Raw genomic sequence first — 27,077 nt, 5'->3', positions numbered from 1 at the left:
TGCCTGGTGTGTTTGCTAACACGCAGGAGCTGCGGCCTGTAATCATCATTAGCTCGCTTTGGTGTTTACTGACTGTTATTAATTAGGATGAGCAAACTTGGCATTAATGCGCCCGCCATAAGGATGAAGGCTCTCTCCGAACAGCCATGCGGCATGAGCAGCTAGACAGGGACTCATTTACCAACTGTTACCAGAAAGAAGAGAAGCCACACACGCCAGCTGACATAGGACGGAGAGAACTGAGAAAGAGCCCAGGCCTGTGCTAGTCTGAAAGTTCAGTGTTCGGGGGAGCTACATTGGAGCAAAGAAAAGGCAAGCCTCTGCCCAGGTCATGAGGGAGCTGCCTGCTGGTTTTGGGTACCCTCCAAGAGAAGTACAGACAAAATTCTGTGGTTCTTGGTCACCAGACACAGTTCTCCCCAGCTTCAGCTGCAGAGGCAGGGATCAGAAAGTCACTGAGTACGGTTTGCTGTACAAGCAGGTGGCCGATGTCCTGCTGTCTTCAGGGAAGAGCATATCTTTTGATGAGTCTTGGACAAGACTGCATTGCCCAGTTGTGCACAGTTGCCAAGAAAGGCAAAGCATTTTCCAGTGTTAGGATCTGTCGCAGAATCCTTGCATCTCCTGAGCCCCCTCTAGAAGTGATCCTGTAAGTGTCTGCCCTCTACCTAACAGTTCATCTTCCAAAGACCATCCTCTGGGAAATACAGAAGACAGGGGAGGCAGAGGAACATGGTAGGGAGAGAACAGCGTTAATTTCCTTCTGCATAGTTAGGTGGTCTGGGATGCAGACAGGAGTCTCTAGAGTCTAGAGGAAATGGCAGAGTTTCAAGCACTCACAAGTAGACTATAGAAGAATACACAAAAGGCTTGAAGTAGTAAACACATTCTACTCAGAGAAGTCACAAACTAATCTTCAGTTTCCCCAACAGTGGCTGAGCCATAGACAACTGGGGGATAAGGCTTCCAAGGAGAAGACACCGAGGTCATGTCCTACAGGCTGTGGACCTGTACTCTGCATGGTCTAGAGAATCACTTTTTACTTTCCCAGAGGAAGCAGTCTGCTTCAGAAATATTGTCGGTGGATCATTTCCCACCATCCAGAACATATAGCCTTGACATCATTCAGTGTGGGAAAAAGACTGGTGTGAATCAAAGCTGACGGCTCTTCATTTTTTGATGTCCTCCTTCCTTCCTTTGCTGCCTATGCCAGACTCTGAATCTTGTGTTGGTCCCTGGCTCCCTGACTGCCCTGTGACCCATAGACACTCTCTGAGTTGAATAAGGAGTAGAGGGGCATGAGGACACAAGAAGTGGAGTAGATGTGGGGAAGAAGGAAGATTGGGGAAAGAATGGGCTTGAATTCAGTGTCACTAAAGTCATTAGAGATCTCAGGTAACTCTACCACAAAAGCTCTAAGGCACATTTCTCACATTTCTGAGCTCTTAGTTGCTAGTACATAGAAAGCCACTGAGTCACTATGGTTTGATCCGTGGAACAGCTGGTAAACACTATCAGTTCCTGTCACTGTCACATGTCCAACACCTAGAAGTCACGAGTGCAGCTGTGAAGAGGGGCTGGTCTCTGGCTTTCCTTCCTGTGTTGGATGTCTGGTAATACACAGGACGTCTGAAGAAATGCACACAGCTTCAAGTACATCTCAAAACTACCTCTGCTAGGCCTCCTTGACCTTCTAAACTGAGCTGCGTCCGATGTTCTCTGTGGTCCTGTTAGAAGTTGCCCTTCCTTGAATGAGAATGGAGCATGGAAATGGAATGCACACTTGTGAGCTGTCCAAGGTCAATACCTGTATTTTATTTATATTTCTAGCCCTCTAGAGCCTGCATCTAGAGCAGGCTGTGGGTGTAAGTGAAAGAAGCAGAGGTCTTTTGGAAGCTGCTTTTCTGTCAAAATGGAAACATAATTGTTTACCGGCAAACAATTATGGGTTAGATATACTTAGTCAGTTTTGAGCCGGTGTGAAAAGAAACCAGCATGCATGTTTTAAAGTTACTTTAGATGTTAGTGTCTAAAGGAAGTGTAGAGGGAAAGAAGGTGGCATTTCTGAGCAACTCCTTCACCTCTAATGAGCAAGGGCTCTAATGTAACCTATCTAATCCAGCCCCAACCGTGATCATGCAAGCAGGTGCCATCATTCACATCCAGTCTCTTCCTATCATTCTTACTCTCATGCAGCCATTTCTGCATTGTCTAAGGACTGGTGTGAGATGATGGAGTCTGTTGTACATGGAGCAGAGAAGATCTCACAGCTTCTCTGCTCACAACTATCAGCAAATCCTGCAGCTCAGACAGGATTCACATGAGACTCATGTTTTGTTTTGTTGTTGTTGTTGTTGTTTTGTTTTTAGAGCTCCCAGGAGTCAGCTAGAATTTAAAGTCTGATCTATAAGACTGAATTCCCTATTCTCTTTTCCTATTTGAGATGGTAGATATCCCAGATAATTTGCACAAGATGTGCCGAATTTCCATTATGTAACCAAGAAGGGCGTCTGGGAAAAGCTAGCAGTTGTGAAGCATTCCAGGGCCTCCAAATAGTATTCAATGATGTTTAACAGATTTTCTAGCTTTATAAGTCAGCGGTTGTTTCAAGATAAGGCGTTTGGATAGGGGAAAGAGAGACTCTTCTCTGTCACTTTAAGTTCTAAATTGTTTTCAGGTGTTTGTTTAGCAACAGCACAAGAGGCTGCCTGACATGCAGGGAAGTGGATGGACTGGGGCTCCTTTAGACCTCTCCTCATCAGAGTTACTGTTTGGAGTAATGAGAAAGCACAGGGATTGATTTGATGCTAATGAATAATCAGCTTCCATCAATAATTGTAATCACTAATCTGGTGCAATTAGAGGCAATTATAATAAATGCAATTTCCTCCCGAGCCAGTAACGAACCACAGAAATATGAATTGACTTAAGGGGGCTGGCGATGATTTATGTGATTGTGAGATCACGAATTCCATTATCTTGATAAAGGGCCTTAAAGGGATAAGACTCTGAGTTCACACCTTCCTAGGGGAAAACTACAAAATGCAGTCAGAGATGTTTGGCACAGAGGCTCCTGTGTGTCTCTCACAACGAGCTTTAGATAATTCCAGAAGCCCGAGGAGACCACTTGCACGGTTCTCTGAGGTTGGTTCCTTACTGTGCTGCTTGCTAAGGTATCCTGAGTCTGCACTCTGATGCTTTGAAAACCAGGAGGAATAAATGCAGCTATCTCAGTCAAGGCTACAAGAAAGAGCCACTTCTGGACGGAGATTTGACCTTTCTCTTACTCACTCGGGCCTGTTGGCCCATGACCCTCTCCATATCCAAATGAATTACCATGTTTCAATAGGAAGACATTTTTACACAAATTGATTGGCCTCAGAGATTCTTGGTAACTATTAAAAATTGTTGAAATCACTTTAATTACAGCAGCCCTGTTCTTAAAAAATGGTAATGACTCTTTACGTCCTAAAGCATCAGCCAGGTTGTCCGTTTTTGTTTAGGAACTTACAACAGAGCACCAAATAATTGTGTCAGGACCTTAGTCATGGAGAACAAGGTGCGATGAGATGGCCATCTGCCTGTTTGTGTACCACTGAAGGATTATTGACATTCTGCACATTTAGCCCCCAAATGGAAAAATCCTAAGTAATTAGATGAGTTGTTCCCATGGAGACATGTTTTGGACACATGGAGTCCTGAGGATAGGGAGAAGGCTGAACATTTCCATAGCTCTTGGAATAAAATTCAGCCTCCTTACAATGACTTTCCAGGCTCTGCTGACCTGGCTTCTCCCTACTGGTAGACCCTATCCTTAGGCTGGATGGCTCTCTGGCCTCAAGCACCCCAAAACCCCAGAATCTGGCTTCTCTTTGTCTCCCTGGCTTAATGCTTTCTCACTGAATTATGCTTTCAAATCCCTACTCATGTGGTATAATCTGTGCACAGTTTGGGGTGGAGCCCTGTTTCTCACATCTCTCACTCGCTGTCATTGGCTTTGAAGAGTGACCTACATGGTAGGTCCTGATAACTATCACTCTCCTGGGTGACTACCATCCTCTCCAGCCCCACTTTACACTGTTTGGGCATCTGTACTCACTCAGTCCATGATGTTCACAAAGGCCTTCTGTTTGTGTAGCTCCCACAAAGCCTTCCTCAGCTACTTGACTAAACCACCCCTTTCTTTTGATTTCCCCCTTAATTGATAAATAACAATTTAAGTAAATGATAATTGTGCATATTTATGGAATACAATGTGATGTTTTGAAAGATGCATACATCATGAAATAATTAAATCAAGGTAATTATTATATCTGCTCCCTCACAGGATACTTACCGTTTTTTTGCTTTGTTTTGTTTATAGCAAAAACATTTAAAACTTACTGTCTTAGAAACTTTTAAACATGCAAGTTTTAACTACAGTGATATCATCCAATAGATCTCAAAATCGTATTCCTCTTTCCTAAACAGAGCCTTCTGATCAACATCTACTCCATTCTCCTCTTTACACACCTGTAGCAGGCGCTGTACACCACACACTTTGGTTCACATTGTACCAAATTCTTCTGTGCCTTTGTATCAAACAGTAAGTCCTAGAGGTCAGTGACTGCCTCTCTCTACCTCTGCTTCACCACCTATGGCCACAAATGTAACAATTGCACAATAAAGGTGACCCCATGCTTTGTGGGGCGAATTCTGAGGTTTCTATCATGAGACAGGCACTTTCTTCTATAGTCACTTATACATATTAGGATTGCCCACATGTAATAAGATTCCTTTGTCTGTATGTATGTGTATGTGACCTATTCATGTGTAGGTGTGTATAATGTAATCACCGTGTGTTTGCATGTGTAGATGTGTGTAAGCCAGAGCAAATGCTAGACATCTGTCCCTCATTCACCACCTTAATTTTCAAGACAGGATCTCACATTGAACCTAGCACTGACTTGTTTAGCGGCACCTGCTGTCCAGCCGGCTCTAGGAAACTACCTGCCTCTGCTTTGCCCAGTCCCAGACCTGAAATTATAGATGCATCTCTCTAGGTTAGGCTTTTGTGTGGTGTCAGGAATCTGAACTCAGGTCCTCAGGCTTGGGTAGCAACACCTTCCTCCCTGAACCATCCTCCCAGCCCCCACAGGGCAGAATTCTTGACTTGACTAGAAGTACAGCCCATATGGTACAGTGATAAGAAAATAAGCGTAAGACTCTGCAGATGTCAATGCTAGTTTCAATCTGTTACTGACTAGGTACGTGGCATTCACCAATTCCCTTTATCCTTGCCTGTGATTTCCCTGTGTATTAAACCAGGCAATATTGTTTAAATTTCTCAAGTGCATCTAGCTCAAACATTCCACGGTTCTGTGCCTTGCGGAAACTACAGGAGGGACAGGTGAGGGAGGGTGACTCTCACATATTCATACTTAAAATTCCAAATGGAAGAAGTTGTTGTTTTCTCCCCTTCCCTTCTCCCAAGTGGTGGCAAACAAGCAATAAATATGGAAATCCTAAAAGCCAGAGAAAATAGTGAGTGTTCTCCATCTTGCTGACAAAGGACAGAGGCTGTGCCACACAATGAATGGGCTTAGCCCTTGGCTTCCCTTGCATGAATTCCTCCCAGATGAACAGAGATGCACTACTCCAGGACAGGTGTCCTTTGTTCTGGGAACACCGAGTCCCCTGCCCCTGTCCCAGCCAGAGCAGCTCTGTGAGACCACAGTGGAGTCAATGTGTGTGTCCTTCATCAGGCAGCATCAAACAGACGGGATCCCTGCTTTAGAAAATGACTGGGGGGGGGCAGAAATGATCAGGTGCATCAGGAAGGCAGTCCTCAGAGAGAGAGAAAGAGAGAGAGAGAGAGAGAGAGAGAGAGAGAGAGAGAGAGAGAGAGAGAGAGAGAGAGAGAGAGAAACAAAAGCAAGATAGAATGTTCCAGCTGCAAGCAGCCAAATCCTCTCCTGCCAAGGGACAGGTAACTGGTTTTCAAAATTGTGCAGACACATTCAGTAATTGCTCTGTACCTTTCCAGTCTGCCTTTTAAGTACCAGCCAGGATCACGTCTGACTCCCATTACCAGCAAATGTCCCAGGAAGGACCTGAAGTAATAGAGCCTTTTAAAGCTGATTCTCAGAAGCCTCTTCCCAAGATGGCAGCCAGAATGGAAGCACTGGCATTTAGCTGTCAGTTGCTGCTCCAATGGCTGCTTCCACTCTGCTTGTTGCCAAGGCAGTGACCCTTTCCTGAGGTCAAGGGTCACATTCTGTCAGGTCTGTGTTCCTTTCCCTACATGCAAGGCAGAGAGACAAGCTGTCAGGTCTTCAACAGGTACTGTAACAAAGGGGCTGACCCATCACTTCTTTCTGTGTTGGGATGTAGCTCAGCAGGAAGGTGTTTGCCCAGCAGAGCTGATGTCCTGGGTTCAGTGTCCAGTAAGGGGAGATAAGAGAAGAAAACAAAAAAGGAAAATGACTGTCTTCCTAAATATGTCTCCAATTTTATTAACCAATACTTGTTCATTTCTGCTGTTGACTTCATTCATGGTGGAAATTTCAGGTCTAAATGTGGTCTATATTTTGTTTCTTCATGATTGCCCCCTCAACACGACTGCTGTTCAGGACAATATCGGTTTGGTATCGGTGGTGCTGAATCTATGGGCATTCTTTCCAGGAAGGAAAGGGTATGGTAATACTGGTCACAAGCATGTCTCTCAGACTGACTCTAGCTAAAGCAGGAGGATCTTGACACCTGGTCACACATGTTTTAGCGCTATGTCTCTCAATAACTCTAAATCCAGTAGTGATAATAAGCATTGACCACCTCAAGCCCACCCCTACCATTTCAACACCCTAACATCAAACCCTAACATTTCACCATTGGTCCTCAAAGGCTCATGGCCACCTTGTAATACAAAATACATTTAGTTCAAATTCAAAACTACCCACAGTGCCATTACTATTTAAAAGCCCAATATCTCTTGTGGCACTCAAGACAGACTCTTAGGACAGCATATAAAACATATTTAAACTATAAACCTCTCAGGCATGGAATGAAACAGTTTGGTGGTTACAAGTACTTACTGCCCTTCGGGAGAGTTGGGTTCTGTTCCCTAAACCCACATGGTTACTCATAACCATCTGTAACTCCAGTTCCAGGACATTCAATAGCCTTCTCTGGCTAATGCAGGCACCAGGCATATGTGTGTTACTTATACATACATGTGTGCAGACGATACATTCACACACATAAACATAAAGTCATCTTTTAAAATTACATACTTCCAAAATACAATGGTGTAGAATTAGCATTCTCATCCTCAAAGAAGGGAATGGAGATACAACAACAACAACAAAGTCCAAAACAAGACAAAATCTCACATTCAGAATTTGGGGTTCTGGTGGAACTATCTATGCTTCCTAACCCCACGCTCTGAGCTCTGCTTGCGGTGAGACATCACAGCAGTGTCTTTGTTCAGCTCTACTCAGTGCCTATAGCAATGCTCTGTGGATTTCCCAAGTTTCTGGCATTGCCAGCATCCTATGGTGTCGACTGTAACTTAAGATAATCCTCACAGATTCAGTGATTGATATATTGTAACTTTCTAAAAGCTCCATGAACTCTCACACTGTGTATGCCTGAGTCCCCAGTACCATGCGGGTGATGTGTCCACATTCTGCTGTCACCACAGCGTAGTGAGTCCCCCATTGACAAAAGCTGTCAGGTCCTCTCTGCATCGTGGAGGCTGAACCCATGAAAGCACTTCTCTAGTTGACCGTTTTTGGTTTGTTTTAATCTGTGAAGCTCTTTAGCTGCATTCTGTCCTGCCCTCCTTTGCAGGAAGAGTTGTGTCCTAAAGTCGCTTTTCCTACTGTTCCAATACAGAATGTGAGTTTTCCTCTTAATGTCACTCATCTCTTTAACAAACACAGCAACTTCCTCCATACTCTCCTGGTATACAACTTTAAACTCATACTCCTCCTCACCAAGCTGCAAATTCCCATGTCTTCATGCCTCACATGCTGTTTCTTCTCCCTGTAAACCTAGGGTAAGATAAGTGCGCAGTAGCCACCGCATGGCTTGAATATTAACTGTCTTGAAGTTTCCACCCCCAAATAAATTACTCCTTTCCTCTTTAAGTTCTCAGCATACAAACAGAATACGGTGTGCAGGAGACATGAGAGGAATGGGCTCTGCATTCTTGTCAATCTCTGACTTTTGCACATCTATTTCACTGTTAGCACCTCTAGCCACATTTGAATCTTCCAAACTCCCACCATAAGCTCTGCTTCTCTATCAATAGCTCTGAACTCTTCTGCATTCATTCTGCAAACCAACCACGAAGGCTTCTGAAGGACGAGATCAGTCAGTCAGGCTTATTGAAGTGAGAGACCTAGTCTTCAGTGCCTTCAAAAAAAAATCAGCCATGTTTTCATTGCCGCGACAAAACTTAGGGAAGGGAGAGTTTATTTTGGCTCACCCGTTGAGAGCATAGTCCATCATGGTATGGAAAGAGAGGGAAGGGTGTCACTCTGGCTGTGATGGGAGGAATGTGAAGCAGTTGGTCCTGTTGTGTCGTAAGTCAGGAAGCAGAGATGGGTGCATAGCACTCAGCTCATCATCTTTTATAGTTTTATTTATATCTCCAGTCTGGCCCTATGGAGTGTCTATGGGATAATCTGCTCACGTTCAGATCCATATTGATGGTGAATCTTCCCTTCTCAATTAAACTCTAGAAATACCTCAAATATTGCTCAGATATGTGTTACCTTGGTGATCCCAAATCTAGCCAAGTTTATGATGAAGATCAGCCATTACAACATGCTTAATACATTCTGGGCTCATCATATTCTGGGTGCATTCTCCTACAGTAACCTGGTTAATTCTGAGAAAATATAGTGGGTGCTCAGCAGATATTTCCTGGGTTCTGGTCATTCATGTGCCATCGATTTCCCTATGACTGTGCTGCACAAGGTCTACCTTGTAGGTATGGAAATGTTACTGACACTAGGCTGTTGAACTTTCCTGCTTTGGATGACCCCCTGTCTTTTCTCCTGCAACTTGAATGAAATCCAGCATACTGCCATTGGGGCAGGTGCAAGTAACCTATACAATGTGACGTAACTAACAACAGCCCTCATTCTACAAAATTCTCCTTCAGCCAAGGAGGAAATATATGGTGAGTCCCAAGCCTTGATGGTTGCAACATGATTTTTTTTTTTTAAAATAAAGGAGTCTCCTTTTTTTCTGGAAAGGTATCATCATCATTTTACAGTTCCCTTGCATATATGTGCTTGGCCGTATGCACCCATTAAGTCAGTAGAATTGTATGAACACTCATTCTCCCATGAGTTGAAGAGAGTGCTGAGAGCCAGTCAACATCCGGAGAAGGTCTACATCCAAGCATGGTCTTGACTTTGGTAGTCTCAGGAGGAGGCTAGCTGCACTGTGTTGGAGTGTATGAGAGCTGTGCTGAGGCACATTATTAGCACAGAGGATTGGAGATGCTGACTTAGTGTTGGACTGTATTTCTTCCCCCTCTCCCCCTGGCTGTGTAAGCACCAGGCATGGGCGTGTAGAATGGGAGTGGATGGGGGCATCTAGTAAGAATGCTTCTGTTGGGGCTGGAGAGGTGGCTCAGTGGATAAGAGCACTGACTGCTCTTCCAGAGGTCCTGAGTTCAATTGCAAGCAACCACATCTGTAATGGGATCTGATGCCCTCTTCTGGTGTGTGTCTGAGGACAGCAACAGTGTCCTCATCTACATAAAATAAGTAAATACATCTTAAAGAAGAATGTTTATGTCATTTATATAGCAGGGCACACATGGTCAGATTCCAAAAATAAACAAAGGTGGGGAAAGCCCTAGAAACATTTGGTCATTTTATAGTCAATGGCTGCAGCTTTGATTGATTGATTTCCTTCCATAGTGCTTAGTGTCTTTGCCATTCATCTAGCAATTCATCAGGGAGCAGAGGATTGTGCGATGTCTTGGTACTATTGGATCAGATTTTTTTGTTCGTTTCTTACCTTGATATCTAACTTTTTTGCATGTGCTGCAAGTGCAGCTCAGCTAGAACTTGAGACACCAGAGGTTGTCTGCTTTTGTTCTCCGTCTCCCACCGTGCCTATCACAGAGCCTGGCTCATAGTAGGTATTTAATCAATGCACTGATTAATTAAGTTCTTCTCCTGCCTGAGGCTCATCATGCTTCTGTGGTCCCAGAGAGCTAACAGCTGCCACCTGGGCCACCCTGGGCCACAGGGACATCACATATCAATGAGCATCATGTACTTTCCCTCCATAAGCAGTCTCAAGGCCCCCTGAGAGGCAGAGCCGATGTGAATTTTAAAGACGCGTTCATCGGTGGTTCCTTCTCTCTTTAGAGCCACTGGAGCGGCTCCTACCATTGAAAATACCGGGATTTGTGCCGCGTGATTGTGCAGCTGGGGGCGGGCCGCGTCCACAGTCATCAGGGGCTCAGCATGCTCTGAAGGGCTTTGTGCTCCAGGCGCTCACTCAGGCGGGGCACCTGGCTCACCGGCGGCCAGATTGCAACTGTTTCTGCAAGTGACTTTGCAATAATGGCTCTGCACCCTAGGAATACAGAGCTGGGAAAATGTCCTTTCCCTTCCAGCCCCCAACTTCTCCCCCAAATCTCACAGTAAGCTTTGTTACTTAGGCAAAGAAGTAAGTACACAGTTTTCTTTTATATTGGCAAAGAAGTAAAGAGGCGTCAGTTATTGAATGCCTGTGACAGACTGTAGACCTCCACACGCTGGTATCTTTAGTCCTAATGGACGCTTTGGCAAACTAGTACTCCCATTTTACAGAAGAGGTGACCCAGGTTCAGAGATTCTAGATAATTTATCAAGTCATTGCAACAAACTAACATTTACAAAAGATGTACAATTACACATGTGCAACTCTGTGCATGAATGCCTGTGTGTATGTCTGCCTGTGTGTGTGTGTGTGTGTGTGTGTGTGTACAGGTCTGTCTACATATCAGAGCTTCAATGTCCCCACATTTACCCAACGTCCCCTTTAGCATCTATTCTCCTCCGCATTTCAAGCTGCGCAGAGACTGTTCGCTCTGCTGAACGGCCAGGTGGTGGCAGAGGCTGGATGATGGCAGTTTTCTGGAGCTCTCAAAAATGTCGTCAGCAGTTCACTTATTATTCAGGATAACATCCAACAAAGTGACGACTTCTTTCCTTGCTATCAGTATCTCCTGCCAGCTGTTCACTTGGACTGGGGGAAGAGAGGGATTTCATTCTGAATTCACAAATGCAGCTAAACCTCCCTCCGAGATGAGCTGCAGGGATTAGTGTTTATGGCACAGGACTGCTTGGCAAGCAAAGGCCTGGGGAGGGAAGGAAGAGAGAGCGGGAGAAAATAACCCACCTCTGGAGACCCTGCCTGGGGGGCATCTATCTCTCCAAAGCAAGGCCTTCAAATCCACAGGAAACACAATAAGTAATCTCCTGGCTATTAAACCACAGCTCTGATGATGGACAAAGAGCCCCATTTGCTTTTCTGTGCAGAGGTGTGTCACTGCTGTCATCCCCGCCCCCTCTTCTTGGCATTTCTGCCTTCTCTAGCATCTCTCACACTGCATTTTCTGTCAGCTGGACTATTCATGCAGAACGTGTGTTGCTTCATGGAGGTCCTGGAATAACCTGCACCTAAAGGTTCTGTCTGCACCCTCCAGAAGGGAAGACACACAGACAAAGCTGGAATTGGAAGCCTGAAATCCTCGCTCCTATCCTCTGCCCAGACACTGTCTGGCTGTACTTGATGATGCAGGATCCAGTCAATATTAACAAGAAAGCTGGTCACTTGAGGGGCTACCCTGTGTGGCCGAAGAGCCTGTTTATATGATTAGGATCCCCCCATGCCATTGTTCTTAGTAGACTGGTGTTGCAGACACAGGGTGGGGCTGGGGGAAGCATTTATCAAGATGGAGCTAGATCACCCTTTCCCATTCCCTTAAATGTCAGGGTGTAAATCAAACGCCAAGCTGATTTGGAGCATGTGGGTGTTAGCGAATCAGACAAGGATAATGTGTTTCTAATCCAATGGCTTTCACCATGTGTGATTTACATCCTCAGATTGTTTCATGTGCTTTCTCTGGGTTTTTAGTTAGCTTGGTATTCTGCATCTGCTATGAGTTTTATTACCTTTGGCCATCGGGGACTACAGAAGTGTCACTTATCTCTGAAATACCAAGACACTAGGACAACAGCAACGAGGACAAGAATACCACTGCATAAATACCTTCCCAGACCGACACCTCAGCCAGGCCCAACTGTTTTATTAAACTTGAAAACAAATAAGCCTACACACTGAGTGGTGACATTTAGTTCCAATTCTATAGCCTCCGATAATCAAAACTTATATATTCAACATCAAAACACACAATTTAAAAACTAGCCTAAGGACCCGAGTAGACATTTCTCTAGAAAGATAGGTAATTTTCCAATAAGCACATGAAAACATACTAATCATTAGAGAAATGCAAATTTGAAGCTACTTCACACACATTATGATGACTATTATTTAAAAAGCAGAAAAACGGCAAGCATGAAGTAGAGGAGTGGGGACTGTCGTGCATGCAAATGCACACAGGATGTAAAGATGGCAGTGTTGCCAAAGAGAATTATAGAGCAGTCCTCCAAACAGTACACATGGAGTTAACAAATGAACTGGCATCCCCACTGAAGGCTGGGCACCGCCAGGTACTTGCACAATGCATTCATAGCTTTATCATTCACAGTAACCAAAATTGTGGAAATAACTCAATGTCCACTATGAGAAAAATGGATAAGTACCATGTGGGATATACACTGGCATATTATTCAGCCAGAATAAAGAATGGAATTCTAATATTTGTTCCAACATGGATGACTCTTAAAGACATGAAGTAAACCAATCAGAAAGAGAGATACCACTATTACTATTATATGACCCCTCTATTGTGAAGTACCCAAAATTGGTACGTTCACTAAAGCAGAAAATATCAAGGGCTGGAAGAGGAAATTAATTTAATTTACTGAGAATAGAGCATGTGGCATGATAAAAAATGTCTGAAGAAGCCATACAACACTGTGAAAATGCTTTATACCATTAAACATTTAGAATTACTTAAATGGCTTTGCTGTACATTTTTACCTCAGTGAAAGAAACTCATAATATCTATTCCTAGACCTTAGAGACTGCCAGCCTTAGAGACTGTCTTGTCCCCAGCTGACTGACTCCTGGATGACTTCCTCCAGCATGTGTCTCTGCTAGGTGCCTGATTTTACTCATGCTACCTCCTCTATTCTGTATGTTTGTTCCTACATTGTCCTTCCAAAAGCCAACCAATCACAGAAATGCTGGTGAGCCCTCCTCCCTTCTGAGGACTTAGCATTCCCTGGGTTTGTTTTCTTAAAGTAGAATGGCTCAGCAGATAAAGGTGCTTCCCAGCAAGCCTAAGTTCTTGAGTTCAATCCCCCAAGCTCACATAGTAGAAGGAGAAAACTGATTCCCACATGTTGTCCTCTGACAAATAGGCACCCTGGTGTTCACACACACACACACACACACACACACACACACACACGCACACATACACACATACATGCACATATACCCACATACATGCACACACATACATGCACACATACACGCATACACATAGGCACAAACATGTACATGGAACACACACACTAAACAAAGGTAAAAACGATTTTTTATAAGTTCCATTCTTGCTTTATTATAACATTTGACCTTGTTCAGCAATGATTTCTTCAATTTTTTATTAGTGACATTATATTTAATTGAATTAATTCTTAGCCAGTATACAAAGTAAATAGTTTCATTATAGCATTTTCAGGCATGTGAAATCATCCTGTTTCCAATAGTTGCTTCACCCACAATCACAATATTTTTTCATTTTGTTTGTTTTTTTTGGTTTATGTGTATTTATGGCTGTTACGGCTTTTTTTTTTTTGCCTGCAAGTATGTATGTGTACCACAGTACATTGCCAGAAAGGGACACGGATCCCCTGGGACTGGAGTTACACACAGCTGTGAGATACTCTTCAAGTACTGGGGCAATGTGTGTGTGTGTGTGTGTGTGTGTGTGTGTAAAAGGTAGCTCTTAAACACTCCAAGATCATCCCATGATCACAGTGCTAACTTACAGTAGGAGTGCAACAAATCATGTTTTTAGTTTTGTTATGTTCAGGTTTCTTGTAGTCCTGTACAGAGAAAGCAGGCAGTCTTAACAGCCCTGAGAAAGACATTCAAGTCACAATAGTTGAAGAGAGGGATCAAGGGACAGAAAAGAAAGCATTCCCTTCTGCTGTGTGTTCTGCCTCTGTACACAATATGTTGGCACCTGACAGGTGGGGCTTTCAATCCTGACTCTGACAGTGGAGACCTGGTCTTGCTCTTTAGCTCTGCTGAAACTTCTGCGTCCTCTCTGTGATGTGGCAATAACAGGTGCATGTTAAATGGTGACAGAGAGAGAATTCACTGAACGACATGTGGGAGCCTTTGCTCCTGGCAGGTGCTCTACACAGGCGGTGCTGCCTAGACAGTCCTCTGATCAGACTCTGCCTTGCACTCCCGTTTCTCTTCCTCCGTCACTCTCCAACTAGCAGGAGTTCAGCTAGTTTCTAAGTTGCTTTTGTATCCCTTCTTCTCACACGTTTTTTTCCAACCGCAACACAACCTTGTGTCCTCTAGCTTAATAATTAACTCCTTCCCTTTCTGTTGGGGGGCGGTGAAGGAGTTGGGGTCAGGGTGAAGGTAAAGATCTCCACACTAGCCCTGTAGCTCAGCTGCTCGAAGGTCACCATTTGCTGCTGAAATCCCCTTCCTTGGCTGCATCAAAGGGCAAATGCCCCACATGAGCTGAAGTTGGCAGGACCTCCAGTGCCTTGGCATGCAGTTGGAGTCCTTTAAGCTTCTATTCTTGGGTGAATATAGGGCTTTTGTTCACCGTCCCAGCCCTCTCTATAATGGGGAAAGTGCTTTTCCTTTCCTCCCATTTTCCCACCCTCCTTTCTCTTTTGTGAGCTTTCAAGACTTCCAATTAAGTAGCTGGTAAGTTTTCCTTCTGAGAGGTACTAACAGCCTTCACTGGATAACCTCCACTGAAAATGCATTTCTTTTGCCTTTTCGTTTGCTCTTGGGTTCTTGTGCATTCAATCTTTTTGTAGGGGAAATTTTATAGGTTAAAATAAAATTGAAAGCTTTCTACACACAGGTACTGTTCTAGGCACCAGGGGAGCCCACATCAGTCCCACATAGTCCCCATATCAAAGGAGTGTTCAGGTAGCATATCATTGCATCATACCTTAAAGTCTGATAATGGATGTCAAAACAGAGTGCTATAATTCACATCATAAGTGGCCCCAAACATCTATGTATTAAAGCCATGGTCTTCATGGTATTGGAGGGTTAAACAGATTTTAAGGGCTGGGTCCTAAAGAAGAGTTACTTTAGGTCCCCAAGGGCATTTGGAGACACTACTGCTCCCATCCTCTTCTTCTTTTTCATCCCTAATATATCATGGGATAAGTTGTTGTCTTCCACCACATTGGTCTGCCATGATATGCTTCCACCAATTCATAGCAAGAGGGCCAATTGGTCATGGAGTAGAACCTCTCAAAATATTGTGATGGCAGAAAGCTGGCTAACAGTGGATGGTAATGCCGAATAATTTGCCCTTGTAAGCTGGGTCCAGTGGGATGGGATTGATGGCACAGTAGAGATAAACGTGTGGTTTGATCTGTTTTCTAGAAGGCACTAGCATATTCTTTTAGATATTTCTATTGCATAAGTAGAAAGGTAAGGTCCAGGGTGGGTAGGTAGGAGGATGAAGGCTAAATAGGAAAAACACTTCATTCTTCCAAGATAAAATTCCTGGACTTTGAAAGACCATAAGTTTTTTGGGGGACTTCAAGATGACTAGGCACAGGGAGAAAATTTCAGTTAGATGGGTAGCTTCTCCAGATAGACACCCTTCTCTCTGAGAGAAATGGGAGTATAAGGCAGAGTTTTATCTTAATGACTTCCTTGCCAAATATACATCCATCTGTCTCAATTTCAGTTGGTGCTGAAGGAAGCTGAAAGTTTCTGGGATAGACTTATCAGGGCCATGACTCTTCCTGGTCTCCTTGGGCATCATTGGGTGAATCTGCATCTCCCATCTATTTTTTCTTTGAGACTTGTTCCTGTTTTCCAGTGTTCAGGAATAGTCAGGACTAACAGTCTAGTTCTGTCCTCAAGTAGCTTAAGATCAGAAAGAGCTGAGTTATGTGAATACGTTGTGTCTCCGTGGTATATGACCATGTATGGCTATTCATGACCATTTAAGGACAATGTCTATTCAGCTATTCAGTTCAAAACAATCTTTCTAAGACTGATTTTAGTTATGTATATGTTTATGCATTCCTCTCAGTGTGTATATACATTGTGTGTGGGTGTCTACAGAGACCAGAAGAGGGTGCTGGATCCATGGCAGCATGAATGTTGATACTCAAACTCCTGTACTCTCTAAGAACAGCAAGCACTCTTTTTTTTTAATATTTTTATTTTCTATATTCTTTGTTTACATTCCAAATGATTTCCCCTTTCCCAGATCCCCCCTCCCCATATGTCCCATAAACCTTCTTCTCTCCATCCATTCTCCAATCACCTCCCTCCTTTTTTCCTCTGGCCTTATATTACCTCCCCCCCCCCCCCAATGCTAGATCAATCCTTTCCAGGATTAGGACCTTCTCCATACTTCTTCATGGAAGTCATTTGTTATGCGATTTGTGTCTTGGGTATTCGGGGCTTCTGGGATAATTAATATCCAGTTATCAGAGATTGCATTCCATGTGTATTCTTTTGTGACTGGGTTACCTCACTTAGGATGATATTTTCCAGATCAAACCATTTGCCTAAAAATTTTGTGAATTCATTGTTTCTAATTGCTGAGTAGTATTCCATTGTGTAAATATACCACATTTTCTGCATCCATTCCTCCTTTGAGGGGCATCTGGGTTCTTTCCAGCTTCTGGCTATTATAAATAAGGCTGCTATGAACATAATGGAGCATGTGTCTTTACTTCATGTCGGGGAACCCTTTGGGTATATGCCCAGGAGAGGTATAGCAGGGTCCTCCGGAAGTGTCATGTCCAGTTTTCTGAGGAACCGCCAGACTGATTTCCAAAGTGGTTGTACCATCTTACAGCCCCACCAGCAGTGGAGGAGTGTTCCTCTTTCTCCACATCCTCACCAACACCTGCTGTCTCCTGAATTTTTGACCTTAGCCATTCTGACTGGTGTAAGGTGAAATCTCAGGGTTGTTTTGATTTGTATTTCCCTAATGACTAATGATGTTGAGCACTTCTTAAAGTGCCTCTTGGCCATCCGAATTACTTCAGGTGAAAATTCTTTGTTTAGATCTGTACCCCATTTTTTAATAGGGTTATTTGGTTCCCTGGGGTCTAACTTCTTGAGTTCTTTGTATATATTGGATATTAGCCCTCTATCAGATGTAGGGTGGGTGAATATCCTTTCCCAATTTGATGGTTGCCATTTTGTCCTTTTAACAGTGTCCTTTGCCTTACAGAAACTTTGTAATTTTATGAGGAGGTCCCATTTGTCAATTCTTGATCTTAGAGCATAAGCTATTGGTGATCTGTTCAGGAACTTCCCCACCCCCTACCCCCCCCACCCCACCCCACCCCCGTGCCCATGTCCTCTAGGGTCTTCCCCAGTTTCTTTTCTATTAGTTTCAGTGTGTCTGGTTTTACATGGAGGTCCTTGATCCACTTGGAGTGAAGTTTAGTACATGGAGATAAGAATGGATCAATTCACATTCTTCTGCATGCTGACCTCCAATTGAACCAGCACCATTTGTTGAAAAGGCTATCTTTTTTTCCACTGGATGTTTTTGGCTCCTTTGTCGAAGATCAAGTGACCATAGGTGTGTGGGTTCATTTCTGGATCTTCAATTCTATTCCATTGGTCCACTAACAGCAAGCACTCTTAACCACCTTGCACCATCTTTCCAGGCCCAAGTTCAAGGAATTTAATCAGGTACCGTAAGCTTTATATCTTAGATCACTGCCCTTTGAATTTAATGAGGAAGGCACAGATACCCATTCTTTCTGGAGACCAGCACTCACAGGCAAATAGTAAGTGTACAGTGGCAATATGTCAAATTGTGCCTTAAGTTACCAGCCTCGATGATTCTTTCTGATGTGTCAGAACATCTGCTTAGCAGAAAGCACATGGGAGCTTCTCTCTAGACTTAAACAGCAGCCCATGGAGCTACTTCTATTTTAGGGATGGTTTTGGCTTAAAGTGCATGAAGCATTATGTAGATGGGTTTCAGACTGCACTTTCTGAGCACTTGATATCAAAGCATCATGATAAATACAAGGGGAATATAGTGCAACTCATTAGGGAACATAGAACACACAGGACTGTTGGCACCAATGAAAGGTGGAGTAAGTCTCAATGTCTACACACAATAGGCAGAAGATAAGAGAGAATAACCCAAGCTAAACTATAGATTGTTAGACCTGGAGGAGAAGATTGGAAATAATCATTCATCTATACATGTTTCCTTTAAATATTGACTGAGCAGGTACCAGTATTGGGATCTGTGAAAGGTGGTAGATTGGGATACTGCAGCTCAATAATTTAGAAGAAACAGTTCAAGCAAGTATCAGGCCTTGAAATAGAACACATGCCAGAACTCATCATTCATTGAACAAATAGGGAGTTGGAGAACACTGGAACAGGTATTGCTTATTGGTTAAAACTGTACTGTATATTGATTAAATATCTTTGCCACTTTAGCTGCTGCCTGAAACTCGCAAAGTTTCTCAACATTTATCAGTTGTCATTTCCTTAATTATAAAATGCAGCTAATAGAACCACCTCCCTCATAGAGTAGATATGAATATTAAAGTGAATATGTAATGAGACATGTACATATTTTGTCGATGCCAGTTATGTTTATTATCATTTGTTATTGTTGTTACTGTTATTATTTATTGAGCAACCTTTGTTGATGAAATATCATACCCATTTGCTTTGGTCTGAATGTCCTCTTCAAAGCTTATGTTGAAATTTAATTCCCATAGTGGTAGTGCCAGCAAAGATCTCTCTAACAAGCATCTGGGTCATGAGGATGGGGGCCTCATGCATGGACAGGTGCTCTTATCATAGGGCTGGGTTGACCACCCTGAAAATGGTTTGTTAGAAATCACCTCATCCTCCCTTCCTAGCATGGGCTGCCTTTCTACCTTTTGAAAGTGGCAGGACTCTGCACAAGCACCCCAACCAAATGCTGGTCCCTATGTTTCCCAGCTTCCAGGACACATGTTAAACAAATCTCTATTTCTAAAGAGTTAGCACCTCTCTATAGCACCAAGTATATTAAAAGAGAAAGGACTAAGATCTTGCCATTAGCCATTCCTAGTTCCGATGGAGATGAAAAGCATATTTCCACAAAACAGAGCTTTGCAGGAATCACTGTATGGTAAAATAAAAATATAGCTAATTAGAGTAAGTATAAACAGAGGTGAAAATTATGTGTGATGGAATAAGTAGAACATTATCAACAACAATATTTTTTTGTCACTTTGTGAATCTACAGAAAAGTCAGACCCTTAAATCTTAGAAAGGCAAACATTTACTGCCAATCCAGGTCATGTCCCTGTCTCGGGTCTGTTAATATAGCAAGAGCATGAATTCAGACCCCACTATTCCCTAGTTGACGTTTTGACAATGTGGGAAGCACCTGAATCCACAGTCATGGTTCTTGGTCTTGGAAATAGCCAGGGAAGAGAAAAATTACATAAAACTATTCTGGCCAAGGATGGTATGGAAAAGCTAGTCAAACAGCAAGCCTTCCTCCTTCTCTGGTCCCAGCTGGGGCAGAGGAGAGCTCTCCTGCTAATTTCCAGGAGATAAAAGTACTTAGTTCTCAGTGATACAGGTGACAGTCTGTGCGGACAGTAATTAACCTCGTCTGGTGCCTGAGACTCGCATCAGGAGTGAGACGGGTGTGTGGCAATGCCAATGTCCTGTCAATATGATGCTCATTGGGTGTGAAAGATAGATTGTGATCACGACTATATTGACATAGTACCTTTAATAATAAAACAGGGGGATAAGGGTACAGAATTTAAAATCTAGCTCCAGGATGAGGTATGGAGGGCATTTTATAGAAAATGAGGCCTTTGGCCAAGCAGGCTGGGATTCAGAAAAAGACTTCCCAGGGATGAGGACAAAGGCTTCTCATCTGCTCGCTCAGACAAAGGCCAGAAGCAGCAGTCGATGCTCGGTTCTGGATGTCTGTGGACTCACAAATAGACACATCAGTCCTCAGCAGAGGCACAGTTATCCACAAGGGTGAGGAACCTTCTATCACAGCCCCACTGTTCAAGACCGGGTCCCACCAAAATCACCAGTGTCACTCAGCATCCCTGGCTAAGCACCTACATGGAAAGCAGTATGAGGACCAATTTGCACACACACACACACACACACACACACACACACACACACACACACCAAGGTTAACAAATGGTTAGCAAATTCAAAGTTCTTCCAATTCAGACATGGAGAGAAATATGAAGTCCTTTGTCACCTTGACAGCAATTTCTGGGACCACACTCAGGCAGGAGCTGTACTGTCTAGCCATGCTCCAGTCCCTGATTCAAATCGAATGCTGACACTTGTTAATATTGCTCTAAATGCCACTGCTGTGGAACTGACCCTCCCTCCCATCCCTCCTTGCACCCAGTCCGCCCCCAATATACTATTGTTTTAAAGCAGTTCATCTGTTAATTAAAAAGTGGGAATCAATTGGCCTCATCTCTCCCTTCCAGGCTCCTGTGCACACAAGGATTAGAGCTGCCTCTACTTAAGTCAATTAGCGATAAGGAGACGCTGACATTTCTACAACCGGCCTTATCGCACTGCTCAAAAATGGCTCAGATTAACATGTACAAAGATGATTTCTTTAGTCCTTTCCCCTCCTCCTTTACTTTCTTTGAATTATTCTGAGGACAGCTGACAATCTCGGCTGATGGTAGAGATGTACATTCCAGCCTAAGATGAGTTGCCCCTTGAAACCTATACCTGACCTGCCTATCTGGGAGCATCTCTATAGACCCTCACCTGCCCGCAAGACTATCTATAACACCCGCTAAAACCTGGTGTTCAGAGAAACCTAACCCTGTGCCTGCTGTTAGGACAATGCAAGGTTGATGCAGTAAGAACAGTGAGAGGGGAAGCCAAAGTCATGAGTTCAGATTCTGCTGTACCAGTAATGGTGTCCTTAGGACTCCAGCTACTCTGACCCTTAATTGACTTATCTGAGAAATGGAGCAAAAAGGTGTGGCTAACAGCACTGTGGAAAGGGCGCACACATGCAAGTGCAAATAGGAAATCCAGTGCAAAGGGCATTCATGTGCTAATTTCAACCAGAAAGCTGTGGAGTGGAACTCAGACTGGAGAATGTCAGAATGGAGAAAGTAAGCTATTCACAAAAAGATCCTGTGTGTCATAGAATGTGCTAGTTGATCCTAAGTATTTATTATACACACCAACACACACACACACACACACACACACACACCACTGCTAAACTCAAACTCTACAAGCTTGTTATTATGATCTATATTTTAAAATTAGAGTCCTTGGGTTCAGAGAGATTAATTAAGTGGCTACAGGTCACACATATGGGGAACAGGAGAGCTGGGATCTGAACCCAGAGCCCATTATCTTCCCATTACTTCTTGCCCCAGTGACGCTGAACAATCATGGGAAAGAGAAGCGGTGTAGTTCAATGACCTCTCCTTCATTCCTACAGTGGCAGGAGAATTACCTCATTGACACTGCTCTGCGAACATATTAGCAATTTTTCATGTTTCCCGAGTCCATTAACCAGACTTTCTGTGGCTACCTTTGACTTACCCACCCAGATGCTGATAAACGCTGGAGCAGGCCCTGCATAGCCTCAATAGACATCTTCCAGCACACATCCACATCATCATTCAACAAGCAGACTTCTCTCATCCAGAAATCCTTTATTAAACTACTTCTGGCAAACAAGCTGACATTCAAACAGTGCTTATAATGCACAACATGAGAGGCAAGAATTAAGATCTCTTGAGTGTCACACACACACACACACACACACACACACACGACTCTAAGGTGTACTCCTCATTAATGCTTCACAGGACTTTTGTCTGGCTGCCAGGTATGCTATGGTAGAGGCTAAATTTGGAGCTCAGTTTCTGTGGGTATCCTTTCAGTTGGGGAGGAACGGCACTCCTAGCAATGGCCCTTCCTCAGGTGGCCATGACCAATGGCTAAATACAGACCTGCCAATCTTAGCCTTCTCAGATTTGCTCTGGAGGACCATTCTCACCACAGAGGTCTCCATGGGGTTAGACAAGGTGGCCATCGACCTTCACAACAGTTTCCGTTACGCCTCTATCCAATCCAGTTTATTTGCCCATCTTCCCACACATGGTGCCTTGATTTCAAGAGCACTCCCCAATCAGCAGCTGATTTGCTAAATTATGCCTCTGATCCTGTTTTCTGGGGGAAAAAAGCAATTCAAACTCAGGTTGTTCCTACCATGAACAATATTTCACAGAGATGATAACAGTCCAAGATCACTTGGTTAATAAATGTCAAATATCTGGAGTTAAAAACTAGGTTAGTCTTTGTCCTAAGTGGGGTTTTATTGCCATGATTAATACCATGACTGAAAGAAGCTGGGGAGGGAGAGATTATTTGGCTTATAGGACACACTCTACCATTAGGGGAAATGGAGAGCAAGAACTGAAACAGCTGCCGTAGGGGAATGCTGCTTCCTGGTTTGCTTTCTGGTGGCTTGCTCAGCCTGCCTTCTTATAAAAGCCAGGACCACCTGTCTAAGGGTGGCACTGCTCACAATGAGTTGGGCTCTTCCATATCAATCATTAATCATGAAAAGTCCCCCCAGAATGGTCCATAAGCCAGTCTGATGGAAGCATTTATGCTATTGAGGCTCCCTCTTCCCAGAAGGTTCTAGCTTGTGTCAAGTTAACAGAGAACTGAACAATACAGTCCTGGGCCAGATACACACACACCCCCATGCACACCCCCACGCACACAGATACACAGACACACAGACACCCACAGACACACACACACACACACACACACACACACACACTTCCACCCTTGTTTTACTCACATGGCACTGTGCTGTACTCTTGTTTGACACCTTAAAATTGTTCTTTATATCTTCATGTGTCCTATTTAGAGGAACTATGGTTGATTAGAGATGCCCACAGGTTGTCTGATGGTTTTGCTATTGAGATAAAGCTTCTATTTTCCATCCCTCTAAATGTGGATTGGCACTACTGCCTGGTTAACCCAAGTAGAGCAGATGAGAAATAATCCTGTAGTAATGCCAGACCAGCCTGGAGGCACTGGCGTCCTCTCTCAAGTCTTAGGAGAACTTTACTGACAAAGGAAAGTTCAGGAGACCACAAGAGACCACGTGGAAATGTTCAAAGTCTCCATGGAATTAAAGAAAATGCTCTCCATGTGATGCTGTCCTTGGTCACCAGTTGACCACACCCATTGATGTCACAAAGATAAGGTAATTATCAAGTTTACTCCTTCCAAAGATATAATCTGCAATTTTGGTTGTGGGATAATTTGTTACACAAGAAAAGTAGCTGATTATAGACAAGAGACATAAAACTGAATTATATTGAGGAGTCATCTTCCTAAGGCTTCCATCTTGTTTTCCTTTTAGCTTTTCACCTTTATATTAATTAAGCTACTCATCATTTTACTACCACCTGAGTATTTTCCTCCAAGTGTTCAGACTTGCCTAGAGAATTTGTTCATCTCTAAATGGACTGTACTATTTCTTCTGTCTTTTCCCTACTAATCCTCAAGTAAGTGATCAACAAATACAACCTCCACATCTAAACTACCCCTTTTCTTCTTAACTTTTGAATTCCTACATTTACCTCAATTGTTCTTTGATACATAAGTCTTGACATTCAGGTAGTTTTGAATCACAAGCCCTGGTGGAATTTTCTTTGAGCATCCATTATTTTAGGAAGCCACTCCCATAACTCTTCTCAGACAACATTACAAAATAAGAGCTGCTCTCTTTGGAGCAATCTTGGTATTCATTCATTCATTCATTCATTCATTCACTCATTCCAGCACTGAGATAGTCTCTGTGTCTTGAGACTCCTAGACAAGAACATATTAAAGACAATCAACCTGGGTCTAACTCAATTATGGCACACCTCAGTTTAAAAGACTTGTAGATGCTTTCATGGCTCAGGAGCCTATGTTCTGCCCCTTTAGTTGGCACAGCATGTCTCAGCTCTGGCTTCACATTTGAATCACAGGCAGAGATTTTAAGAAACACAAATCATTGAGTGTCACCTCTGGAGATGCATTAGTGTAGGCTAGGACTCGGGAATTAGGATGTTTTAAATGGCCACTACATGATTTTAATGTGCAGAAGGGGCTTCAGAGCTATTGACTGACCTAAATCCCTAATAATGCAGCTTAAGATCATTTTACCTTCTCCATCCTCTGCGGAGACAGGAAAATACTGCATTTGAAGTTTTACTACAAGCACTGGGCAGCTTTTCAGTCCCAGGTTGAACAAGTCCAGGTCCTCCAACCTTTCTATGACAGCCATATTTGCAGCCCTCTAATCACTATTTAATCTTGTTTTGATTTAACTGAAATAGGTCTGTTTCCCTGGAGAAAGCTCTTCCAAGTTAGATGCCTCTGTTTTACAGAAGCACATAACCCTGATAGCTCATCAATTCAGCTGTGAATTGCACAGGAGTTGTTATGAAATACATATTGGGAAAGACTCAGTGGACGGGTGAGTTTCATTTGTAGGCTTGTATTGGCTAAAAAAACGAAAGCATACATCCGAGCGAGGAGACCTTTCTCTGTTCTTCTCAAAGTATTGCTAACAAAATATCTGGTAACTTGACTGAAGGATGCTCAAGCCTTTGTTTTGGTCTTCCTGAATTTTATTCTCTTTTGGGACTTGCAATAAACAGTGGTTCCAAAGATGCTATCTATGATTTTCTCAGAAGTCAACCCAAAGATACTGAACCTGGTGGGGGTGGGGAGGACCCTGGACACAGCCTCAGTCATTCAACACAAGTGAGCTTGATTAACAGTCATAATACTGCTCTGCCTCTCTCTAATCTGGGGACTCAGAGTCATATTCTTTGTTGTCTTTTCATATACATATGCACGGCTGTTCTCTCCTCTCAGTCACATCCATTTAAATTTTAATTTGCTTATAATTCCAAGAGAAATTTGACCTATGATTTTATTGGAAATGAGAGAAGCATAGCACAAAGGTCTTGGGGATCGTGAGCAGGGGAGCAGAGGCATCGCCTTCTGGACAAGGGGACCTTAATAACATGTGGAAAGAGGTGGCTTCAGTTCACAAGGGAGCAAGCTTCTGTCAGTACGGATTTGGAAGGAAGGGTGCAGACTAGTCATGTGCAGAGTGGTTTTCCCCTTCAGGGAATTAGCACATTCACGATTCTTTTAGGTCTTCCACATAGAGTAAGGATCCAAAGCCTGGCAATAATGACTGGCAGCTGTCACAACACACAGAGCCCGGAATCAAAACCAACCATCACAGGTCAGTTTCATTTGGAAGGACTTTTAAAAGTTCCCCCTGCAATCTGAGTCTCCAGGAAAGGTTCACAACCTAAGAACCTTAACGAGTCAAACCGGCATTGTTGTCTTAAACATCACAGAAGCAAAGAGGATAGATGCTGAAGAGACATGTGCTATCTTCCAGGGTTCTTAGATCTAAGTGCTGTAGATAGGCCTGTAGACTTCCTTATTCAAATCCCAGCTGTGGCATTTAGCTTTGTGCGTGCCTGTGCATATGTGTGAAGGCATGTGCTCTGCTAGGAACTAGAACCCAGGGCTTTGCACATGCGGAACAAGCATCTGCCATTAAGTTAATCCCCAACACCTACTGATCTTTGGTCTCAGGCAGTTCCGCTAAACCTTTAAATCTTGGTTGATCTCAAATTCTGATATTATCTATGAGGGGAACTGAGAGAATATTGATTAAAAGAAATACATAGAAATAAAGAGCACCTCCCCATGAATGGTGCTCAGTCAATTCGATAGTTATCAACAGTACTCTTGTAGTTAGATGGCCCAGCACAAGTACAAACAGGGATGCCAGTGCTAAAGCAATGCCAGGTCATTTAGAAATCTGATGCTTTGTTGTCTGATGATTCTGTGATGCATCTATGGGTGGGGACAAGTGTTAACCATTCTTCTGCTCACCAGCCTTCACATATTAATGCAGAAAAGACAACCAATAAAACTGCAAATAAACATCTAGAAATAAAGCACTGGGCTGTGTACTACTAATTCCAGACCTGGTTCCTCTGTCCCCCACTCCCCACACTTCTACCTCTGTGGATTCCAGGGTCACGTTCTTAGTGGCACCTCTAATGGAGAAGAAGCAATGGGAAGGAGAAGAAGTGGTCCCTTGGGCCTCTAAACTCACTAATCAACCCTGGAAAAAGCTCATCTAACCTAAAATCAGGCTGGGGATTTGGCTCGGTGGGTAGTGTGCTTGTTCTCTATGCAGGAAGCTCCAGGCTCAGTCATAAGCACCATATAACCCAGGCATAGTGGCACGTACATATACTCCCAGCAATCAAGGCAGAAGAATCAGAAGTTCAAAGTCATTCTCATATTGAGGTTTCAACCAGCCTGAGACATTTAAAACCCTGACCAAGAAACAAACAAACAAACAAACAAACCAACAAGTAAGCAAATGAGATATAGTATTTACCTAATACTGCTCTAAGACACCAAAAGGCACAAATTTTCCTATCTGTTCATTTAGTCTCTATTAAAGACATCACACGTTATTTACTGATGCTGCTGAAGACAAATAGTAAGAAAAATATATCTACAATGCAAGATATTTGCAATGCATTGCATCTGAGATGCCCCTGAAATAAGCTGTGGGAAAAAAAAATGTT

This window comes from Apodemus sylvaticus, chromosome 7 (assembly GCF_947179515.1).
Source record: "Apodemus sylvaticus chromosome 7, mApoSyl1.1, whole genome shotgun sequence".
NCBI lineage: Eukaryota > Metazoa > Chordata > Mammalia > Rodentia > Muridae > Apodemus > Apodemus sylvaticus.
This window is presented reverse-complemented; position numbering follows the sequence as displayed.